Genomic DNA, 24,786 nt, shown 5'->3' on the forward strand with positions numbered 1-24,786 from the left:
GCCTCCTGGGTTCAGGCAATTCTCCTGCCTCAGCCTCCTGAGTAGCTGGGATTACAGGCACGCGCCACCATGCCCAGCTGATTTTTTGTATTTTTAGTAGAGACGGGGTTTCACCGTGTTGACCAGGATGGTCTCGATCTCTTGACCTCGTGATCCACCTGCCTCGGCCTCCCAAAGTGCTGGGATTACAGGCTTGAGCCACCGCGCCCGGCAACAAACCTTTTTTATATTATCTTAGATTTTAAATGTTCTCACCATAAAGAAATTATAAGCATGTGAGGTGCTGGAAATGTTGATTAGCCAGATCTTATCATTCCACAATATATACATGTATTGAAACATCACATTGTATCCAATAAATATTTACAACTGTTACTTGTCAGTGAAAAATAAAATAAAAATTTTAAAGATAATTTTATGGAGTAAAGAGAACACTTTGAGGAGAAATACAAGATTTGAGAGGTTGAAAAATAATCATTACAATACAATAAAATATAATGGTTTAGAGCTAGCTTTGGAATAAGTCAGCTTGGGTTTAAACCTGACTGTTTCACTTTTTTAGTCTTGAAAATGTAGATAATAACACCTAACTCTTGGCATAATAAATGCTAAATAAAATAATATATGTTAAATGCTAAATTATCAGGTCAGTGTATGTAAGTCTCTTCAAAGATTGTACTCCCCAACACCATGAGCTTCTACATACATAATTACTGCTTTTAGCTCAGGGTGATATAGGAGTTGGCTGTCCTTGGCACTGTATTATTTTATTTTCTAATAACAGCTATATTGAGATATAATTCACATGTGATCCATTTCACCTTTGAAAGTGCACAATTGAGTTATATAACCATCATCATTATCTGGCTTCAAAACTCTTTCATCTTCCCCAAAGAAGCTATGTGCCCATGTGCAGTCACTCCGCATTCTCCCCTTCCCCAGTCCTCTGCAATCACTAAGCTACTTTATGTTTCTGTAGATTTGCCTCTTTTGGACATTTCATATGAATGGAATGAGTTTTTTTAACTGGCTTTTTTTTTTTTTTCCACTTAGCATAATGTTTTTAAGGTTCTTCCATGTTGTAACATGTGGCAGCCACATGGCCAGATAACATGTCATTGTATGGATCTATACCACTTTTTGTTTATTTATTAATCAGTAGATGGATATTTGAGTTGATTTCACATTTTGGCTATGATAAATAATACTACTATGAACATGAATAGACAGGTTTTTGTGTGGATATATGTTTTCAGTTCTCTTGGGCCTATACATAGGAGTGGAATTGTTGGGTCATATAGTAAGTCTATGTTTAACATTTTGAGGGGCTGCCAAACTCTTTTTCAAAGTGTCTGTACCATTTTACAATCCCACTGGCAATGTATGAGAGTTTCATTTTCTCCACATTCTCACCAACACTTGCTGTTGTCAGCTTTCCTATTATAGCGATCCTAATGGATGTGAAGTGGTATCTCATTGTGATTTTCATTTGCATTTTCTTAATGACTAATGACGTTGAGCATGTCTTCATGTTCTTGCTTCCATTTGTGTATCTTCTTTGAAGAAATGTCTATTCAGATCCTTTGCCCATCTTTTAAATTTTATTTCTTAGAACATCTATAGATTTATAGAAAAATTACAAAGATAGTACAGAGATTTCCTGTAAATTCCAAACTGTTTCCCCTATTATTAACTTCTTGCATTTGGCTTGTATATTTGTTATAATTAATGAATCAATATGAATAAATTATTGTTAACTAAACTTCATGCTTATTCATATTTCCTTAGATTTTTACTAATTTTTTTTTCTGTCCCAGGATCCTATTTAGGATACCATATTACATTTTATTTGTTACACCTCCCTAGGATCCTCTTGGCTGTGACAGTTTTTTAGACTTTCCTTGTTTTTGATGACCATGACAGTTTTGAGGTGTATTGATCAGATATTTTTTGTAACATATCCCTCTATTGTGATTTGCCAGATGTCTCTCTCATGATTAGACTAGGGCTACTATAGCCACAGAGGTAGAGTGCCATTTTCATCACATCATATCAAAAATATATACTATCAACATGACATTGTTGTTGATGTTGGCCTTCATCACCTGGCTGAGGTAGTAATTACCAGGTTTCTGCACTTACAAGAGACTTTACCCAATCCTTCCATTCTGTACTCTTTGGAAGGAAGTCATTATGAGCAATTCACACTTCAGGACTAGAAGAGGGTTGGGCTGGGTGCAGTGGCTCACACCTATAATCCCAGGACTTTGGGAAGCTGAAGCAGGCAAATGGTTTGAGACCAGCCTGGGCAAGATGGTCAAAAATTTGGCTTGGCATGATGGCACATGCCTGTCATCCTAGCTACTTGGAGGCTGAGGTGGGAGGATCCCTTGAGCCTGGGAGGTAGAGGTTGCAATAAGCCAAAATCATACCATGGTCACATCACTGCATTCCAGCCTGGGGAATAGAGTGAGACCCTATCTCAAAAAAAAAAAAAAAAAAGGAAATAATAGGTTATGCTCTACCTCCTTGAGGGTGGAGTATCTTCATAAATTATTTGGAATTCTTTTTCACATCTCTCTTCATTTAATCATTTATTTATATCAGTTTGCACTCATAGATATTTATTTTACACTTGGGATTATAGTCCAATTTGACTTTATCTTATTTCTTAAATTTTTCCAGTTAGGCCACTGGGAGCTCTTTTAATCGGCTCCCAAGTCTCTGTAGCATACTCTCATCCTGATGTTTTGGAGTTTTGTTTATTAGTTTGTTTAGCAAGTTCTTAAGATGCTCCAGGCTCATCTTGCACATTTCCTGCCCTAGTCCTAGAATAAGTCATTTTTCCAAGGAACCCTGGTTTGTTTTATTGGTAGATGGTGTTAGAAACCAAGATTTGGTCGCTAGGTGTGCTCATTGCTACAGGGTTTTTTTCAGCAAACAGAAATAGGAAATAAACACATGATAACCTACGTAGATACACATATCCATAAATATTCCTGTATGTAACCATCTTTATCTATATTTGGTTAAAGTTGAGTTTGTATCAAAGTTTCCAACTTAAATCTATTACCACAAGGATTTTTCTAGCCTCTTCCCCTTTCTTGTCTGTAAACTCCCATTCCAGCGAGAAAATTGGCTCCTACCATCAGCCATCCATGGGCTTAACTGTCCAATTTCAGTATTATATGTATGGGAGTTTCTGAATTGTTAGCCCATATTTCTATACAGGATATAGCTTTGCCAAGAAACTGTATGTTAAGATTCATTCTTGTCTTTTCAAGGCTTGATAGCTCACTTATTTTATCTCTGAATAATGTTCTATTATAGATGTACAACAATTTGGTTACCCATTCACCCATTCTTATGGTCTGAATGTTTATGTTCCTCAAAATTCTTAGGTTGAAATGTGAACCCTCAGAGTGATGGTATTAGGAAGTGGGGCCTTTGGGAGCTGATTAGGTCATGACACAGAGCCCTCATGATAGGATTAGTACTCTTATAAAAGAGACCCCAGAAAGATCCCTCACCCCTCTCTCCACATGAGGTTACAGTGAAAGGACAATCCTCAACAGACAACAGATCTGCCAGGGCTTTGATCTGGGACTTTCCAGCCTCCAGAACTGCGAGAGATATGTTTCTATCATTTATCAGCCACCCAGTTTGTGATATTTTGTTATAGCAGATTGGACGGACTAAGATGTAGGGTCCAGCCCTGCTGGGTCTAGAGGATATTCTCTACAGGTGTGGAGACTAGAGACTGTAGAAATAAAGATGATACTTAATATACAATGAGATCAAGAGAAAAAGAGTTTGTGCCCAGGGTTCTACCACCAGTTCGTGGAGATACTGGTAGTGGCCCCAAGTGCCTCGACACTTTGACTTTTATTAGGTACAAAACAGGGGGGCAGGGTAAATAGGGTGAATCTTCAAACAGGTCATGTGTATAAGGTACAAGGGGCCCAGTACTTCGCAACAAGGGTCAGTAAGATGTGTCAGCACTTTATGTTATACTTGCCAAGTAAAAGCAAAGGCTTCAAAAATTATGCTACATTTTACTGTCTTCAAAAGAAGAACCAGGTGCAGAAGTAGGGAGTAAAAGCAGACACAGATTGCAACCAATATAGCACAGCACCACATAAAGACAATTAAGCCCCCTGGGTAGCTGCAGGATGGGCTGACTGATGGTTCTTCCACAAGAGCTTGGGGGAGTGGAGTGTTCTCGGACTCTCCCAAGGACAGGGAATGTTCCCTTCCAAGGTCTGCTGAGTAGCAGGTGCTTCCCCAAGTACTGGCGCTACCGCAGAGGTTTTAGATGCCCTCCAGCAACCCTTATGCGGGTGTGACAGAGGGCTTGGTTTCAGCATTCAACAGATTATCTCTGCATTCAGCCAGTCAATGTGGTTCAACAGGTATTAATGCTCTTGCCTCATGGCCACATTCCATAGTGTCCCCTATTAGTCCCTGACTACAGCAACCTGAAGTTCCTAGATAATTATACATGAAGTACAAGAAGGCTCAAATCAAGGCTTAATATTCAATAAGACTAATATCTAATAACTCATGACACTTATTCTGGACTAGATTCTTCTTTGTATATTCTATTTATTAAACAGGAACTGGCTGAGGCTTCAGTCTCCTGCCTCAGCACTTATGAGACTTTCCACCTACACTAAGACATCTAGTGAAAGACATCTAGTTTGCTTCCAGTTTGGGGCAATTATGAGTAAAGCTGGTATAAACATTTGTATGCAGGTTTTTATGTTGACATACATTTTCAACTCAATTGGATAAACACCTGGGAGAACAACTGCTGAATTACATGACTCTATTTGTCAGGGCTCTACAGAGAAGTAAGGCCAATAGGAGCTATATATATATATATATATATATATATATATATGTGTGTGTGTGTATATTATATATAAATATATACACATATGTAATACATACACATATATAATGGAAATACTTATGCATTTATACATACACACACACATATATATACACACAAACATATACAGATATAATATATATACACATATACACATATAATAAAAAGGTTCAGCTGGCTCACCCAATTGTGGAGGCTGGCTCCCAGGATCTGTAGGATGAATTGGAAAGCTGGAGACCCAGGAAAGCTGATGATTTAGTTTCAGTCTGAGTCTAAAGGCTGGGAACCAGGAGAGCTGATGGTTTAATTTGGTTTGAGGGCTGACAAACTAGAGACCCAGGAAGTGCCAATGTTTCAGTTCAAGTCCAAAGGCAGGAAAATGTCAATGTCCGAATTCAAAAACTGTCAGGCAGGAAGAAGTCTCACTTGAGGGAGGGTCAGCCTCTTTGTTCAACTCAGGCCTTCAGTTGATTGATGAAGCCTGCCATATTAGGGAGGGTGATCTGCTTTACTCAGTTGTACTGATTGAAATGTTAATCCCCAAACATCTGGAATAATGTTTGCCAAAATATCTGGGCGCTCCATGGCCCCATGGCCCAATCAAGCAGACATATAAAATTAACCATCACATATGGTAAGACTATGTTTAACTCTGTAAGGAACTGCCAAATCGTGTCATCTTTGCTAGCATTTGCTACTGTCAATGTTTTGGGTTTTAGCCATTCTAATAAACGTATGTTGCATCTTATTGTTTTAATTTTCAGTTACTTAAAAACAAATGATATTGAGCACCTTTTCATATGCTTATTTTCCATCTGTATATATTCTTTTATGTCTAGTCATATATTTTGCCCCATATATGATTTACAAATCTTTTCTCTCTTTCTCTGGGCCATCTTTTCACTTTCATGATGATGTCCTTTGAAGTGCCAAAGGTTTTACTTTTCAGGAAGCCCAACGTGTCTGTTATTTTCTTTTGTCACTTGTGCTTTTGATGTCATATGTAAGAGATGGTTTTCTAATCCATATTTTCTTCTAATAGTTTTATGGTTTTAGCTTTTACATTTAGGTCTGTGATCTGGTTTGAGTTAACTTTTGTATGTGGCTTGAGATAGGGGTCCAACTTCATTCTTTTGCAATACAGGTATCCACTTATCCCAGCACCATTGTTGTAAAGACTGTTCTTTCTTCATTGAATTGTCCTGACACCCTTATCAACAATTAGTTGGCCATAAATGTAAGGGTTTATTTAGAGACTCTCAATTCTGTTTCATGGATTTGCATGTCTACTCATAGCAGTGTCCACTGTCTTCATTGCTGCAGCTTTGAAGTAAGTTTCAAAATCAGGAACTATGAATTCTTCAACTGTTCTGCTTTTTTAAACTTGTTTTGGCTATTCTGGGTCCTGTGTGTTTCATGTGAATTTTAGCCTTAGAAATATTTTAATATTTGAAATTTGTCTATTATTTCTGTTTTTCTCTTATACCCCTCAACCCCCAACCCCAGGTCATGCTCATTTGTATTTATTCGTGCCCCTTCATTTGAATGTACCTGCACCTCTTTTTCAGGGCCAATCAGCTAGCTGTTAATTAATCCTGCTGAAAGTATCAGCTGATTAAGCCTAGGCCTTGCAGAGATTTTAACTGGGGAGAGTAAGTTTATAGTGATCTTTTGTTTTTTCCCTTCTTACTTCTCCTTCTCTGTTTAATTGACTAGATTTGTAGACCTCTACCTACTCCACTGTTATCTGAATCCAATCTCTTTGTAAATTTCTACAGATAACCATTTCCCTGAAATATGCTCCTGGAATTACTTTTACATTTCCCAAAACTTCCATACATTAGATCAGGTTAATCATCCAAAGTTCAGTTATGACGGTATTATTTTTCCTGCTTAAAACATTTGGAACATGGATGAATCTAAAAACCATGTTGAGCAAAAGCAGCTAGATACAAGAGCATATGTTATATAATAGCATTGTTAAGATGTTCAAGAACAGGCAAAACTCATCTATAGGAATGAAATTGAGATCATTTGTTGCCACTGTAGAATGGGAGGGGAGCAGATTTGAATGAGACAAGAAGGAATTTTCTAGAGTGATAGACATGTTCTGTATCTTGATTGGAGCTATATGGTTACAGACATTTGTCACAGCTCATCAAACTGGACACTGAAGATCTGTGCATTTTTCTGTTTGGAATTATATCTCCATTTTTAAAAAGTCAAATGTAAAAAAATTCATGGTTGCTAACCATTGCCTTCAGCTCAAACTCCTTAACTTGTTCATTCAGGGTCTTTGAAAATCTGAGACCTAGAAACCTTCCCAAGTTTCTCTTGTTATTTCACTTCTGTACACTGTGTTCCAGAAAAATGAGGTTTATTCTTCACACATGTTCTATATTTTTCCATATCTGTTTGCTTTCACTTTCCTTTATTAGGAATATCTTCCCATCTTCCATTACCAGCCACCAGTTGTCAAAATGATCTTCCTCCAAATTTCGTTTTAGAGGTCACCCTCCTTCTCTTAATCACCTGTCCTGATAGCATTTTGTGTTTCTTTTATGAGACTCTTGACTTTCCCCTAGTTTTATTGTAATTATATATCTTGCTATGTTTATAGTGTTCACAATATGCCAGGCACTGTTTATGAACATCTGATTCCCACTTCAGTTGCATTAAAGGCAAGACTTAGATCTGCGTCATTTCTGTCTTCCACAGGACCTAGATAAGCATTGATTAAATGGATGGATGGATGAATGGATGAATATATTGATGAATTGAAAGGGGTTGGGCAATGGGGAGGGAATATTGGTGAAAGGCAGCCATCACAATGTCTTTCAAAAACTCTAAAATATCCTACATTCTATTTGTAAGACTAGGATAAAAGGTGTAATAAACTAGACAAAAAAATATGGTAGGAGGTGAGTACAACAATGGTGGTTGTCAGCCAGGTCCTGAGCTTATAAACATAGCTATGCAAGTCTGAAAAGCATGACAGCCCCCAGACTGATTTTTAAATAGTTTCACGCAATCTGTTAAGTCATTTCCCCTGCTACAGACTTCTAACTGCTGGAAGTTTTGTGCTGTCCTCATCTGGCAGTGCTTTTAGACTTTGGCCTCGGGCAGAATTCCTGACCAGACATCTGCCACATTCACGTACCCAGAGGCAGTACTCAGTTGGTTTCACTAATAGGGTAAACAAACCACCCTTGACAGAAGGGAGTGACTTACAATGTTCAGGGCACACACTGGGGCTGAGGCAGCAGAGCACCAGCAGTTATGCAGTTATTGTACGTGTAAGCCTGGCTCAGGCTCCAGAGATGCAAGCTTACAGGAGGAATGCTGTGCATTACCAGTCACGGGGATCTGTATGTGAATACTTTAGACATCACCTGACATTGCCAAAGGTTCTATATGAAACCTACCAATCTAACACCAACATCTCCCCACCTCTCTTTAAAAAGAAAAAAATATATAGAGAAGAATACTGGGACAGTGGCAGGAAGATTTGGGTTTTTGTTTATGTTTTTGTTTGAAGACAAGGTCTTGCTCTGTCACCCAGGCTAGAGTGCAGTGGTGTAATCACAGTTCACTGCAGCCTGAACCTCTATGACTCAAGCAGTCCTCCCACCTTGGCCTCTCGAGTAGCTGGGACTACAGGCATGCAATGTCATAATTTTTTTTTTTCATAGAAAGGGGTTTTTACCATGTTGCCCAGGTTACTCTTAAACTCCTGGGCTCAAGGGGTCCCCCTGCCTTGGCCTCCTGTTGTACTGGAAATACAGGTGTGAGCCACCAGCTGGCCAGCAGGAAGGTTTAAGCCCTTAAAAAAAAGTGTAGCTAAAGACCATTTGAGGGGAAAGGAAATATTTGTGGTTTTTAGCATTGGCTTATTAAGATTCCATTCACAAGATTCTTCCCTGAGATTTTACACTGTCAGAATAAGCCAGTGCATAGAAATGGTAAGGCTTCCCCACCCTTCTCTACCACATATAGTCTATCTAAGTGAGGTGGGAGCCCTCGATGGCCAAAAGAGTAATATTTTAACTTTATTCTTTCCCTTTCCAACTAGACCACCTTAGCAGAAGGAGGGGAAAACCCAACTAGAGAAAATGTTTTGGTTAGAGTACCTAGGCCTAATTTAATCACCAAAGCAGGTGCCTTTACTGAAAATAGAAAAGAGAAAACAATGAGCCTTCCCACCCTGCATCCCTATGACATGTTTGATATAAATAGAGATATCTAAGACCAGTAAAAAGATAGAAGAGTTTACATTCATTAAAATGTTGGCCCCACTTGGCCAGGCACAGTGGCTCATGCCTGTAATCCCAGCACTTTGGGAGGCCAAGACAGGTGGATCACCTGAGGTCAGGAGTTTGAGACCAGCCTGGCCAGTGTGGTGAAACCTCGTCTCTACTAAAAATACAAAAATGAGCCAGGTGTGGTAGCAGGTGCCTGTAATCCCAGCTACTCAGGAGGCTGAGACAGGACAATCACTTGAACCCAAGAGGCAGAGGTTGCAGTGAGCCATCATCGCACCATTGCACCCCAGCCTGGGCAACAAGAGCAAGACTCCATCTCAAAAAAAAAAAAAAAAGTTTGCCCCACTTAACAAAAGAGTACTTTTTAATCCTGTTCTGTTGTGAAATGATTTAGGAATGATGAAAATCTGAAAAGAGCTTTTAAGAAAAGGCAACATCGATAAAGCTGGGAACCACCATTCTCGGCAAACTGACACAAGAACAGAAAACAAAACATGAAATATTCTCGCTCATTAGTGGGTGTTGAACAGTGAGAACACATGGACACAGGGAGGGGAACATCACACATCAGGGCCTGTTGGGGGGTGGAAGGGCTAGAAGAGCGGGAATAGCAGGGGGTGGAGGGATAGAGGAGGGAAAGCATTAGGAGAAATACCTAATGTAGATGATGGGGTGATGGATGCAGCAAACCACCATGGCACGGGTATACCTGTGTAACAAACCTGCATGATCTGCACATGTACCCCAGAACTTAAAGTATAATAATAATAAGGCAATAAAACCAAAGCCCAGAAAGTACATACTTTATGCTTACAATGTTGTTTGCAAAGTAAAGCTCCCAATGAAGACTTTTGCCCTCTCCTTTTCCTGTATCATGTCTTAGTTCAGGCTACTATAACAGAACATCATAGACTGGAAGGCCAGGAAGTCCAAGATCAGGTGCCATCAGATTCTGTGTCTGGTGAGGGTCCCCTCCCTGGTTTGCAGATAGCAGTCTTTCAGTTGTATCCTTGCATGGCAGAGAATACAAAGAAAGGAAGCACAATCCATTGTGTCTTTTCTTTTAAGGGCACTGATTCCATCATGAAGGCTTTGCTCTCATGACCTAAATACTTCCCAAAGGCCCCATCTTCAAACACCATCACATTGAGGATTAGGATTTTAACATATGAATTTTGGAGGTAACACAAAATATGATACCTTCATTACAGTACAGGGCTCTGTAGGAGGTCCAGGCTGTGCTAAAATTGTCTCCTGACTTGGGGACAGTCAGCCTCCATGGAGCGCTAATCCATTGTATATGCTTTTTATAAACTAACATAAGTCAAGCCATCCAGTTTCTCTTTAGTCTACATAGCTGTATTTCGGCAAGCTATAATAATTATTTTTTAAAAAAGCAGTCTTTTTATAGCTCCTTGTTAAACAAATTTTTAGGTTAGGCCACAGCCATGAACATCCTGCTATTGGGACATTTGTAAAAACGGTATACAGAATCCCCACTTCTCTGTGGGGAATACATTCCAAGACCCCCAGTGGATAACTGAAACTGCATATTGTACTGAACCCTATATATACTGTTTTATCCTATTCTTAAATACCTATGGTAAGGTTTAATTTATAAGTTAAGAACAGTGAGAGATTAATAACAGTAATAAAATAGAACAATTATAACAACATGCTGTAATAAAAATTATGTGCATGTGATCTTTCTCTCTCTTAAAATAGCTTATTGTACTGTATTCACCCTTCCTATGATGATGTGAGTTGATAAAATGCCTGCGTGATGTGATGAAGTGACATGAATGACATAGGCACCATGATGTAGCCATAGATTATCACTGACCTTTTGACCATACATCAGAAGGGGGATCATCTGCTTCGACTGACCTTGGGTCATGGAGTCATGATGATGGTTGGAAGTCAAGAACAGATCCTGTCAATGACTGATGGGCTGGTAGAGCCTACAGCACCGTACACTGGACAAAGGGATGACTCATTTCCCAGGTGGGATGGAGCAGGTCAGCACAGAGTTTCATCATGCTGCTCAGAATGGCATGCATTTAAAACCTATGGATTATTTCTGGAACTGTTCATTTAATATTTTCAAACCATAGTTGAAGACATGGATACGCAGGAGGCACTATTGTATACATCATTTTTCCTCTTTGCACTTGGGCTTCTAGCTGATATCTTTACGAATCATACAGCATCTTTCATTCCCTTGTACTTTGTATATTACTCAGATGATCTGTAAATGTGTTATTTAAAAAATGTAATTCATAATTATGTAGACAATAAATAAAAGTGCTTCACTTCTGTTGCCCACATCTTCTTTAAACTTATGCTCCCCACCAGGGATAACGAGTACTCTCAATTTTGCATCTGTTCTTGCAGACCTTTTCTTAATCTTTCCATCATATTTGCACAGAGATGCATGGTCCTTTTGCTCTTTAATATGTGTTTTAGAATCAATTTATCCAATTTCATGGAAAAATTACATGGGATTTTGTTTGGAACTGAACTGAATTTATAGATTAATTTGGAGATAACTGACATCTTCATGATATTAAGGCTTCACTTCCTATCAATGAACAGAGCTCTCTAAAACCCTTCAATAAAGGTTTATAATCTTCTATACAATAGGCTTGCACATCTTTCATTTCATTTATTCCTAGATATTTTGTATGTTGTGTTATTTTATTTTACATTCATAACAGTTTGTTAGTGATAGAAGTGAAATTGCTTTATTAATGTTGTTCTTATCCAACATAATTGCTAAATCTCTATGAATTCTGTCAATATATCTATAAATGCTCTTGAGTTTTCTTTGCAACTAATCATAATGTCTGTGAATATTTCTGGTTTTGACTGACTTTTCATTTCATTATATTGCCTTTAATTCCTTTTATTTTACCTGTCTTTAGTTGAGTAGAAGTGGTGATAATGGGCATCCTTGTCCTATTCTTGATTCTTTTTCTTTTTTTGAGACGGAGTTTCGCTCTTGTTACCCAGGCTGGAGTGCAATGGCGTGATCTCGGCTCACTGCAACCTCCGCTTCCTGGGTTCAGGCAATTCTCCGGCCTCAGCCTCCTGAGTAGCTGGGATTACAGGCATGCGCCACCATGCCCAGCTAATTTTTTGTATTTTTAGTAGAGATGGGGTTTCACCATGTTGACCAGGATGGTCTCGATCTCTTTACCTCGTGATCCACCCGCCTCGGCCTCTCAAAGTGCTGGGATTACAGGCGTGAGCCACCACGCCCGGCCTCCTATTCTTGATTCTAACATGTCACTCTAAACTGTGATGTTTACTATAAGTTTTTGATAAATTTCTTTTATTAGGTAAGATAAAGAGCAGTCAACTTATCTCAAATGAGTATTTAATGGATCAGCATGTAGTTGTTCCCTTTTAATTCTTTTGTATGGTGAATTGTTTTAGTATATTTTCTTTCCTTTTTTTTTTTTTTTTTTTTTTTGAGATGGAGTCTTGCTCTGTTGCTCAGGCTGAAGTGCAGTGGCGTGATCTCTGCTCACTGCAACCTCCAACTTCCAGGTTAAAGCAAGTCTCATGCCTCAGCCTCCTGAGTAGCTGGGATTACAGGCGCCTACCACTATGTCCAGCTAATTCTTTTTAATTTTTAATAGAGACGGGGTTTCATTATGTTGGCCAGGCTGGTCTTGAACTTGTGACCTCAGGTGATCTACCCACCTTGGCCTCCCAAAGTGCTGGGATTACAGGCGTGAGCCACCGTGCCCGGTCTACTTTAGTATATTTTCAAATGTTAAACCATTTGTATATTTCTTGGAAATTCTATTTATACTTATACATATATGCATTGCTGGATACTTCATTGTTGGATAATTCATATATAGTGGAATTGAGAGCTAGACTTAACGGCTGTCTAAAGTAACTGGTGGCTAGATGATTCTGTGATTTATTTTAAAGGATTCCCTGATTTATACAAGAAATTTAAAAGGACAGATACATGATACTTTTTCCTCAGGAGAGAAAACTGAAACTTTAAAACATTACATGATCAGTCCAATATGACACATTGCAAATGGACTTATGTGGAGTGGTTGTCCTTACCACTTACTGGTGTGTGAACCCAGTGTTCCTCTGTGCAATAGAGATTATAATGGTCCCTATCTCATGTAGCTGCTGGAGATCAAAAGCAACATTGCTTGTAAAGTGCTTTGCACAATGCCTAGCACATGGTTGAAAACTCATTCATGTATTCATTTATTCTTTCAACAAATAATTGTACACCTGCCATGTGTCCTAAGAACAGGGGACATAGCATAAAATAAGATACAAGAGGTCTTTGTTTTCATGAAGTCTTTATTCTAGATAATAAATCATACAGAAGAAAATGGAAGGCTAGGTGCAGTGGCTCATGCCTGTAATCCATGCACTTTGGAAGGCTGAAGCGAGAAGATTGCTTGAACTCAGAAGTCCAAGACCAGCCTGGGAAGCATAATGAGAACACGTTTCTACACAAGAAATTTAGAAGTTAGCTGGGTGTGGTGGCACATGCCTGTAGTTTGAGCTACTCAGGAGGCTAAAGTGGGAAGATCATAATCATACCACTGCACTCCAGCCTGGGTGACAGAGTGAGACCTTGTCTCAAAAAAAAAAAAGAAATGTCACTTGTATAATTAAAAAAGAATGCATGTGTGGGAAAAAATCGTGGCTTGGTCTAAGGTAGCATGCAGGCTTAGAGAGAAATGGATGGGTTTAGAATATATTTTGAGGCATAATCAATGAGATTTACTGATGGATTAGATGTATGGGTGGGTGTTAGTGTTCTAAACTCCAACACTATTTGTGACTACTGTAGATAAATGGTTTGAGGAAAAGAGAACAATTCAGGACTCCTAGCTTGAGATTCAAACAACAAGGTCATGCTATTGACTGAAATCAGAATGTTTAGGGGAGGAACAGATTTTTTTCCCCAAGAGGAAACAAAAGTTGATTTTCAGGAAAAATTAACCACCATTATTCTGTTGATATTTGTCAAGTAAAACATTGTCAGTAACAGTTTTACAAAATAAGTATAAAACATTTTTGTATGTGATTATTTTTTATATAAATTCCAAGAATGTTATCTGAAAAAATAATTTTCCTCCATAGAAGTGTAAATGAATTAAAAAAAAACATATATCATAGGCAGAGTAACCTTTCCAGCATCCAGGCACACCTGATACTCCATATTTACTTTCTTTAGTAGTTCTGATATTGGCCAACCAAAGCTCACCTTTGAAGGAAAATGTTCTTTGACTTAAACACAGAACACTGTTCAGTAGCTCTTTGATTAGATTATGCATAAAATTAATATGTATGTCACTCACTGGAGATTAAGTAATTAAGATGCTCTTAATTTTGCTGGGGAAACATTACAACTCTCATTATTTTAATGGACTGGTGGACTCCAGGGAGTTGCCAATAGGATGCAATATCTTGCCTTCCAAGTTAGCAAAATACACAAATTTTCACTAGCAACCTAAATGTGTAAGCTTTTGATGACCTGTATAGAAATAAGTCATCTCAAGTCAATTCTTAGAGGATAGAATATTCTTAAAATATGAATCATAATTTGTATAATGGTGGTTTTGTTGTTAGTGCCACTTAGTCATTAAAGACTGTAGTCGGGGAGTGAGTGGTCTTTTAATCTTTGCTTTGAGAGGGATCCCCAAAGCCCTAAGGCACTCTCAGGGCAACAGCACAGATGTCTCTGCATTCTGTGAGATTGTCTGTTAGTAGCCTTACTATGGATGACTAATGGGTCTGTACAAACAACGTAATTGCACTGCAGTGTTTGCACGGGAAATTCAAAAAGACAAATGTTTTCTTTTGTTAAACATATATTTTGTCTTGTTTCAAAAATCTACATAGCTAGCTTATTAAAAAACCAAAAATGTAGACAGTGTGACCTACTCTACAATCCTGAATTGCAATTCCTGTTTCATCTTAATAAGTTTCTGGTTAATTATTTAAGCCTGTCATATTAGCAGTAAGTCCAGTATCTCCCTCCATGGGTTCAGCCCTCCTCCTCCTGAGTTGTCAAAAAGACCATAAAGTAAATATGACATTTTAGGTTTTCTGATCCCAAAGTCTATCCCAAATTTTATACTAAGTGGAGAGAGCCCTGATCCAATCAATCCAATAATGCTGTTGCTTCTTGCATCTACCAGTGTTGCCTCTTGGTCCTCCAGAATTCAGTGATGAAGCTTGTCTATTCTGTAAGGGACCTCCATGATCCATTTCTCTGGGAAGTAAGTTCTGGCTGTTGAAGGGAGGTGACATTATCCCCTTGTCTTAGACCATTTTGTGTTGCTATAATAGAATACCTGAGACTGGGTAATTTATAAAGAACAAAGATTTATATCTTATGGGTTTAGAGGTTAGGAAGTCCAAGGTCAAGGGGCCTGCATCTGGTAAAGGCTTTCTTGCTGTGTTATCCCATGGTAGAAGGCAGAAGGGCAAGACAGAGGAAGGGGGCCAGACTCATCCCTTTATCAGGATCCCACTCCCGAGTTAATATTACTAGTCTGTTCACCCAGTCACCTCTTTAAAGTCCCACCTGTCAACACTGTTGCATTGGGGATTAGGTTCCAACATATTAACTCTGGGGAATGTATTCAAATCATAGCACCTCTCAATTCCACATTTGATCAAATGTTTTTATAAACCACCTATTCTGTGCTAGGCACTGTTCAGCATACCAGGGACATTCCTGAGAATTAAGAATGAAACAGACAAATTTCTGTGTATAGCATATATGCTGTTGGGGATCCCAGTCAACAAGTTCCCAAATTTATGTAAGATCATGAAAAGAAAGATGCTACCAACTAAATTGTGACAAGCTGTCTCCTGGAAAGTGATTCTGATTTCAAAGATGCGATATCATTTAAAAAGATAGAAGGAAAGAAAGAAGAAAAAGAAAAAGATGAGCTGCGTTATCCACAAAGCAAACTCTCAGATGAGCATTTGAGTGCAAGTAATTTTTTTTTTTTTTTATAGACAGCAACAGGGGAGTGGGCATGTGAGACAGAAAACAGAGAAAGCCAGTCAGGGTAAAAGAGTCACAGTTACTTACAGAGAAGAAAGTCGTTAGAGTGCCCAAAAGGATGAGTGCCAAGGGGATCCCAGAGGAACACTAATAATTTCCATCACTATGAGCATCTTTGGATTGTTGAGCAGTGAGTTTAGATGATAATAAACACCAGAGTAAGGCTATGGAGGTGAGGGCAGTAAAGCCATTTCAGAGAGTATAGAAGGAAGTGAGTAAGGTAGCATTTGAGAAAGTGACATTTGAGCAGAAACCTGAGTGTTGAGAATTGAATCATAGGTATTTAGAGGGAAGGTTATCCAGTGGAAGGAATAGCTGGTGTAAAGGCCCTGAGACAGGAAAGAACTTGGTAGATTCAGGGAACTGAAAGAGCCATTTTGGGTGAAGCATGATCACTGATGAGAGAAATGAGAGGGAATGCCTTTGGTCACATTGAAAAGAACGCAATCATGTGGAACTTCGTAGCCATGGCAAGGAATTTGGATTTTATTTTGGATATTTTGAGATGTGTTAGAGGCTTATACATTATATTATGTATAATCTGTTTCTGTTTTTTTTTTTTTAATATGTATTTCATTGCACTTTAGGTTCTGAGGTATATGTAAAGAACATGCAGGATTGTTGCGTAGGTACATATGTGGTAATGTGGTTTGCTGCCTCCATCCCCATCACCTATGTCTGGCATTTCTCCCCATTGGGAGTTGGGGTTATCCTTCCCCAACTCCCCACCCTCCTCTGTCCCTCCCCTAGTCCCCCTCAACAGACCCCAGTGTGTGATGCTCCCCTCCCTGTGTCCATGTGTTTTCATTGTTCAACACCTACCTATGAGTGAGAACATGCAGTGTTTGATTTTCTGTTACTGTGTCAGTTTGTTGAGAATGATGGTTCCCAGGTTCATCCATGTCCCTACAAAGGACACAAACTAATGGTTTTGTACGGCTGCGTAGTATTCCATGGTGTATATGTGCCACATTTTCCATGTCCATTTTATCATAAGTGGGCATTTGGGTTGGTTTCAGGTCTTTGCTATCGTAAACAGTGCCACAATGAACATACTTGTTCATGTGTCTTTATAATAGAATGATTTATAATCTTTTGGATATATACCCAGTAATGGAATTGCTGAGTCAAATGGAATTTCTATTTCTATCTCCTTGAGGAATCACCACACTGTCTTCCACAATGGTTGAACTAGTTTACACTCCCATCAACAGTGTAGAAGTGTTCCTATTTCTCCACATCCTCTCCAGCATATGTTGTCTCCAGATTTTTTAATGATTGCCATTCTAACTGGTGTGAGATGGTATCTCAATGTGGTTTTGATTAGCATTTCTCTAATGACCAGTGATGATGAGCGTTTTTTTGTGTGTTTGTTGGCCTCATATATGTCTTCTTTTGAAAAGTGTCTGTTCATATTCTTTGCCCACTTTTGAATGTTTTTTTTTTCCTTGTAAATCTGTTTTAGTTCTTTGTAGATTCTGGATATTAGCCCTTTGTCAGATGGGTAGATTGCAAAAGTTTTTTGCCATTCTGTTGGTTGCCAGTTCACTTTAATGATTGCTTGTTTTGCTGTGCAGAGGCTCTAAACTTTAATTAGATCCCATTTGTCTATTTTGGCTTTTGTTGCCAATGCTTTTGGTGTTTTAGTCATGAAATCCTCGCCTATGCCTATGTCCTGAATGGTTTTGCCTAGGTTTTCTTCTAGGGTTTTTATGGTGTTAGGTCTTATGCTTAAGTCTTTTTTCCATCTGGAGTTAATTTTATTGTAAGATTCAGGAAGGGGTCCAGTTTCTGCTTTCTGCATATGGCTAGCCAGTTTTCCCAACACCATTTATTAAACAGGGAATACATTCCCCATTGCTTGTTTTTGTGAGGTTTGTCAAAGATCAGATGGTTGTAGATGTGCGGCATTGCCTCTGAGGGCTCTGTTCTGTTCCATTGGTCTATATCTCTGTTTTGATACTAGCACCATGCTGTTTTGATTACTGTAGCCTTGTAGTATAGTTTGAAGTCAGGTAGCATGATGCCTCCAGCTTTGTTCTTTTTGCTTAGGATTATGTTGGCTATGTGGGCTCTCTTTTGGTTCCATGTGAAGTTTAATGTGGTTTTTTCCAGTTCTGTGAAAAGGATCATAGGTAGTTTGATGGGGATAGCATTGAATCTATAAATTATTTTATGTAGTATGGCCATTTTCACAATATTGATTTTTCCTAACTATGAGCATGGAAGGTTTTCCATCTGTTTGTGTCCTCTCTTATATCCTTGAGCAGTGGTTTGTAGTTTCTCCTTGAAGAGGTCCTTAATTTCCTTTGTTAGTTGTGTTCCTAGGTATTTTATTCTCTTTGTAGCAATTGTGAATGGTAGTTCATTCTTGATTTGGCTCTCTTTTTTATTGGTGTATAAGAATGCTTGTGATTTCTGTACATTGATTTTATATCCCGAGACTTTGCTGAAGTTGCTCATCAGTTTCAGGAGATTTTGGGCTGAAATGATGGGGTCTTCTAAATATACAATCATGTTGTCTGCAAATAGAGACAATTTGACTTCTTCCTTTCCTAATTGAATACCTTTTATTTCTTCATCTTGCCTGAAATATCTGGCTGGAATTTCCAATACTGTATGGAATAGGAATGGTGAGAGAGGGCATCCTTGTCTAGTGCCACATTCAAAGGGAATGCTTCCAGTTTTTGCCCATTCAGTATATTGGCTGTGGGTTTGTCATAAATAGCTTTTATTATTTTGAGATATGTTCTGTCAATACCTAGTTTATTGAGAGTTTTTAGCATAAAGGGCTGTTGAATTTTGTTGAAGGCCTTCTCTGCATCTGTTGAGATGATCATGGGGTTTTTGTCTTTAGTTCTGTTTATGTGGTGAATTACGTGTATAGAGTTGTGCATGTTAAACCAGCCTTGCATCCCTGGAATGAAGCCTACTTGATCATGATGGATAAGCTTTTTGATGTGCTATTGGAATTGGTTTGCCAGTATTTTATTGAAGATTTTTGCATCTATGTTCATCATGGATATTGGCCTGAAGTTTTCTTTTCTTCTTAAGTCTCTGCCAGGTTTTGGTATCGGGGATGATCTTGGTCTCATAAAATGATTTGGGAAAGATTCCCCCTTTTTGGATTTTTTGGAATAGTTTCAGAAGGACTGGTTCCAGCTGCTCTTTGTATGTCTGGTACAATTCGGCTGTCAACCCATCTGGACCTGGGCTTTTTTTGGTTGGTAGGCTATTAATTGCTGCCTCAACTTTGGCCTTTGTTATTGGTCTATTCAGGGTTTTGACATCTTCCTTGGTTTAGGCTTGGGAGGGTGCAAGTGTCTATGAATTTATCCGTTTCTTCCAGGTTTACTGATTTATGTGCATAGAGATGTTTGTAGTAATCTCTGATTGTAGTTTGTATTTCTGTGGAATTTGTGGTGATATCCCCTTTATCATTTTTTATTGCATCTATTTGATCCTTCTCTCTTTTCTTTTTTATTAATTTAGCTGGTGGCCTACTTTGCTGATTTTTTGAAAAAACCAGCTCCTGGATTTATTGATTTTTTTAAGGTTTTTTTGTGTCTCTATCTCCTTCAGTTCTGCTCTGATCTTAGTTATTTCTTGTCTTCTGCTAGCTTTTCAGCTTTTTTGATCTTGCTCCTCTCTCTGTTTCAATTTTGAAGATAGGGTGTTGATTTTAGATCTTTTCTTGCTTCTTATATGGGCATTTATTGCTATAAATTTTCCTCTAGACACTGCTTTAAATGTGTCCCAGAGATTCTGGTACGTTGTGTCTTTGTTCTCACTGGTGTCAAAGAACATCTTTATGTCTGCCTTCATTTCATTATTTATCCAGTCAACATTCAAGAGTCAGTTGTTCAGGTTCCATGAAGTTGTGCAGTTCTGAGTTAGTTTCTTAATCCTGAGTTCTAATTTGATTGCACTGTGGTCTGAGAGACTTTTTGTTATGATTACCATTCTTCTGCATTTGCTGAGGAGTGATTTACTTCCAATTATGTGGTCAATTTTAGAGTCGGTACGATGTGGTGCTGAGAAGAATGTATATCTGTGGATTTTGGGTGAAGAGTTCTGTAAATGTCTATTAGGTTTGCTTGGCCCAGATCTGAGTTCAAGTCCTGGATATTCTTGTTAATTTTCTGTCTCATTGATCTGTCTAATATTGACAGTGGAGTGTTAAAGTCTCCCACTATTATTTTGCAGGAGTCTAAGTCTCTTTATAGATCATTAATAACTTGCTTTATGTATCTGGATGCTCCTGTTTTGGGTGAGTATGTATGTAGGATCACTGGCTCTTCTTGTTGTATTGATCCTTTCACCATTTTGTAGTGTCCTTCTTTGTCTCTTCTGATCTTTGTTGGTTTAAAATCTATTTTATCAGAGACTAGGATTGCAACTCCTGCTTTTTTTGTGCTCTTCATTTTCTTGGTAAATCTTCCTTCCTCCCTTTATTTTGAGCCTTTGTGTATCCTTGCGTGTGAGATGGGTTTCCTGTATACAGCACACTGATAGGTTTTGACTTTTTATCCAATTTGCCAGTCTGTGTCTTTTGATTGGGGCATTTAGTCCATTTACATTTAAGGTTAATACTGTTATCTGTGAATGTGATCCTGCCATTTTGATGCTAGCTGGTTGTTTTGCCCATTAGTTGATGCAGTTTCTTCATTGTGTCATTGCTCTTTACCATTTGGTATGTTTTTCGAGTGACTAGTACTGCTTTTCCTTTCTATGTTTAGTGCTTCTTTCAGGAGCTCTTGTAAAGCAGGCCTGGTGGTGATGAAATCTCTGAGCAATTGGTTGTTCATAAAGGATTTTATTTCTCCTTCACTTATGAAGCTTAGTTTGGTTTGATGTGAAATTATAGGTTGAAAGTTCTTTTCTTTAAGGATGTTGAATATTGGCCCCCATTCTCTTCTGGCCTATAGGGTTTCTGCTGAGAGGTCTGCTGTGAGTCTGATGGGCTTCACTTTGTGGGTAACCTGACCTTTCTCTCTGGCTGCTCTTGACATGTTTTCCTTCATTTCAACACTGGTGAATCTGATGATTATGTGCCTTGGGGTTGCTCTTGTTGAGGAATATCTTGGTGGGTTTTTTTTATTATTTCCTGGACTTAAATATTGGCCTGCCTTGCTAGATTGGGGAAGTTCTCCTGGATAATATCCTGAAGAGTGTTTTCCAGCTTGGATTCATTCTCTCCGTCACATTCAGGTATACCTATCAAACGTAGATTAGGTCTTTTCACATAATCCCATATTTCATGGAGGCTTTGTTCATTTCTTGTCACTCTTTTTTCTCTAATCTTGCCTTCTCATTTTATTTCATTGAGTTGATCTTCAATCTCTGATATCCTTCCTTCTGCTTGGTTGATTCAGGTATTGAAACTTGTGTATGCTTCACAAAGTTCTCGTGTTGTGTTTTTCTGCTCTATCAAGTTATTTATATTCTTCTCTAGGCTGTTTATTCTCATTAGCATTTCATCAAACCTTTTTTCAAGCTTCTTAGTTTCTTTGCATTGGGTTACAACATGTTCTTTTAGCTCAGAGAAGTTTGTTGTTACCTACTTTCTGAAGGCTGTTCCTGTCAATTCATCAGACTCATTCTCTATCCAGCCTTGTTCCACTGCTGTTGAGGAATTGTGATCCCTAGGAGACACATTCTCGTTTTGGGTGTTTTCATCCATTTTGTGCTGGTTTCTTCCTGTCTTTGTGGATTTATCTACCTATGGTCTTTGTAGTTGGTGGCTTTTGGATGGGGTCTCTGAGTTGCTTTCCTTTTTGTTGATGATGAAGTTTCTTTCTGTTTTTTAGTTCTCCTTCTGACAGGCCCCTCTGTTGTAGTACTGCTGGAGGTCCACTCCAGATCCTGCTTGCTTGGGGATTACCTGCAGTGCTGCAGAACCATAAGGGTTCTTGCCAGTTTCTTCTTCTGTTATCTTTGTCCCAGAAGGATACCTGCCAGATGTCAGCCTGAGCTCTCCTTTATGAGGTGTCTCTTTGGATATACGGGGGTTGGGGAGCTGCTTGAGGAGACAGTCTGTCCTTTATTGGAGCTCATGTGCTGAACTGTGAGCTCCATTGTTCCATTCAGAGCTGCTGGGCAGGTACGTTTAAGTCTGCTACAGTGTAACTCATAACCACCTTTTTTTTCCCAGGTGCTTTCTCCTGGGAAGTGGGTTTTAGTTATAAGTTCATGATGTGCTGCTGCCTTTTTTCAGAGATGCCCTGCCCAACAAGGATATAGCCTGGTCACAGTCTGCTAGCAGAGGTGTTGCTGAGCTGCTGTGGGCTGTGCCCAGCTGCTGTGTGAACTTTCTTGCAGTTTTGTTTATAGAGGTATAGTTAGAACTGCCTCAGTAATGGTGGTTTGCCTCTGTAATGGCGGACTGTGTCTGTAATAGCAGACTGCCTCGGTAATGGCAGACTGCCTCGGGAGTGGTGAACTGCCTCGGTAATGGCAGATGCCCTTCCCCCAACAGAGCTGGGCTGTTCCAGGTCCACCTGTGCTTGCTGTGACTCTCTGAATCCAGAGGGTTTCAGATTGCTTGTCTTTGTGGGGATGGGACCCACCAAGCCAGATCACCTGGCTCCCTGTTTCAGCCACCTTTTTTTCAGTTGAATGGGTGACTGTTTCCCAGGCATTCCAGGTGCCAGTTGAAATAGCTGCCCAGATTTGTGTGAGTTTTTGTGCGGAGACCTGCTGCACTGGCTGAAACAGCCATGCTGGAGACACGTGGTGCTTTTCCACTTGGGAATCTCCTGGTCTGTGGGCAGTAAGAGTTCATTTAGAAATGCAGTGATCACTTACCCTCTGTGTTCTTGCTGGGAACTGCACTACAGAGCTGTTTGTATTTGGCCATTTTGGATCCTATCCAGTCTGTTTCTGTTTTAAGTGATCGCTATGACCTCTCTATAGGGACAAGGGTGGAAACAGGGAGATGGGTCAGAGACTATCATGCATTGGAGAAGGGAAATAGAAGTATCACAGTAAGAAATGTCATATGATGAGGGTGAGTGCTTCCTGTTTACGCAAAAGTGGTATGCAACCATTAATAATAAAAGATGAAATACACATTATAATGAATAAGATCTGAAAATAGACTGGATCCTTGACTAAGAACAAGATTTAAGAGTTCATAACTAGACAGATTTAAAGAGCAGTAATAAGAATAGTGACTTAAATAAGTGATGTCAAAATTGCTGAGAGGCTCAGAGCAGTAATAAAAGTGCAAACAACTTAAAACTTGGCAAACCCTTGCTCTCTTTGGTCAGTTTCTAGGCTGTAGAGTCACATTCAATTACTCTTCAGCCCAATTGTGAAATCCCTGAAAAATAATATAGATTGTACTTAGGTTTTCGTACATAGAGATTTTACACAGCCCATCATATAGCAAAACTTCCCTAAATCATGTCTTGCCAATGCATCCCTCCCATCTTGATAGCTCACACATTCCTTGGCTGCCCCTACAAAATTTCCTTTCCAATTCTTTTTTTTTTTTTTTTTGAGATGCAGTCTTGCTTTGTCACTCAGGCTAGTGTGCAGTGGTGTGATCTCAGCTCACTGTAACCTCTGCCTCCTGGGTTCAAGTGATTTTCCTGCCTCAGCCTCCCTAGTAGATGGGAGTACAGGTGTGCACCACCATGCCCGGCTAATTTTTGTGTTTTTTGGTGGAGACAGGGTTTCACCATATTAGCCAGGCTAGTCTCGAACTCCTGACCACCAGTGATCTGCCCGCCTTGGCCTCCCAGTGTGCTGGGATTACAGGCGTGAGCCACCGCCCTCAGCCCCAATTCTTACTTTCTACAACTCTGCCTCAAAAATCAAGCCCAAGGAGCCTTTCCCCCTCATTTAATACCCCAGTAACTTTTTAAATGCTATTTTTTCCTTTGATCCTCTCCTGCAGCACACAGTTCCCTAAAATACTCCTTTTATCTTGTCAGTCCTCTAAATAAGATCTTTCTGAAGCTCTTGTTCCCTGCCCAAGGATAGCAGCCAATCTCCTTAGTTGCCAGATAAGGCTTATTTCTGACTCCCTCACAACCCCCAACCTCAGCCTAACAGAACTTGTCAAGCTCTGGGCAAACCTTGTTGTTACCCACTCTGGGTCTTTGCCCCAGCTCTTCCCCTCCTCTGAAATTTTCCACTGTGCCTCCTACACATATATTCACTCCCTCACCTACACACACACACACACACGCATGCACATCTCTACCCACAAGAAAATCACATCTTAAATCTATCTTTTTCTCAAATTTCTCCCCTGCCAAGCAAAGGAGATACAGCACATCACAAAGTAGCACAGTTACAGGTATTGGGTAGACATTTATTCATTTATTGAGTGCCTACTTCTTACCTCCATATTTGGGGCACAAAGATGAATACAGAATGCTGTTCCTAGCCTCAAGGAGCTCCATCCGGTGGGAGAGGCGAATGTATAAACATACCCTCCTAGAGCATGGTGATTGAGATATGCACAGAGTATGGGGGTAGGGAGGAGGCGGGTTTAGGCAAAGCCAATAAAGCAGGGCAGGGCTAAGGTGGAGGGGTTCAATTCACAG

At 39.3% G+C, this 24,786-nt stretch overlaps 1 protein-coding gene and 1 long non-coding RNA gene across 48 annotated transcripts in view; one reads left to right on the forward strand and one right to left on the reverse strand.

Moving 5' to 3' along the window:
- The window catches only part of LOC116550316, a 10,015-nt gene extending 371 nt beyond the window's left edge, over positions 1-9,644 (reverse strand). Inside the window, exons 1-2 of the long non-coding RNA XR_004268332.1 lie at positions 9,613-9,644; positions 220-508 (exon numbers count right to left, since the gene is read on the reverse strand). This is a non-coding gene — a long non-coding RNA (uncharacterized LOC116550316). The remainder of the gene's footprint in view (positions 1-219; positions 509-9,612) is intronic.
- NRCAM (neuronal cell adhesion molecule) overlaps positions 1-24,786 on the forward strand; it is a 315,121-nt gene that overhangs the window by 94,038 nt on the left and 196,297 nt on the right. The window lies entirely within an intron of this gene.

This window comes from Sapajus apella, unplaced genomic scaffold (assembly GCF_009761245.1).
Source record: "Sapajus apella isolate SASKATOON/1434 unplaced genomic scaffold, GSC_monkey_1.0 scaffold7, whole genome shotgun sequence".
NCBI classification, from domain to species: Eukaryota; Metazoa; Chordata; class Mammalia; order Primates; family Cebidae; genus Sapajus; species Sapajus apella.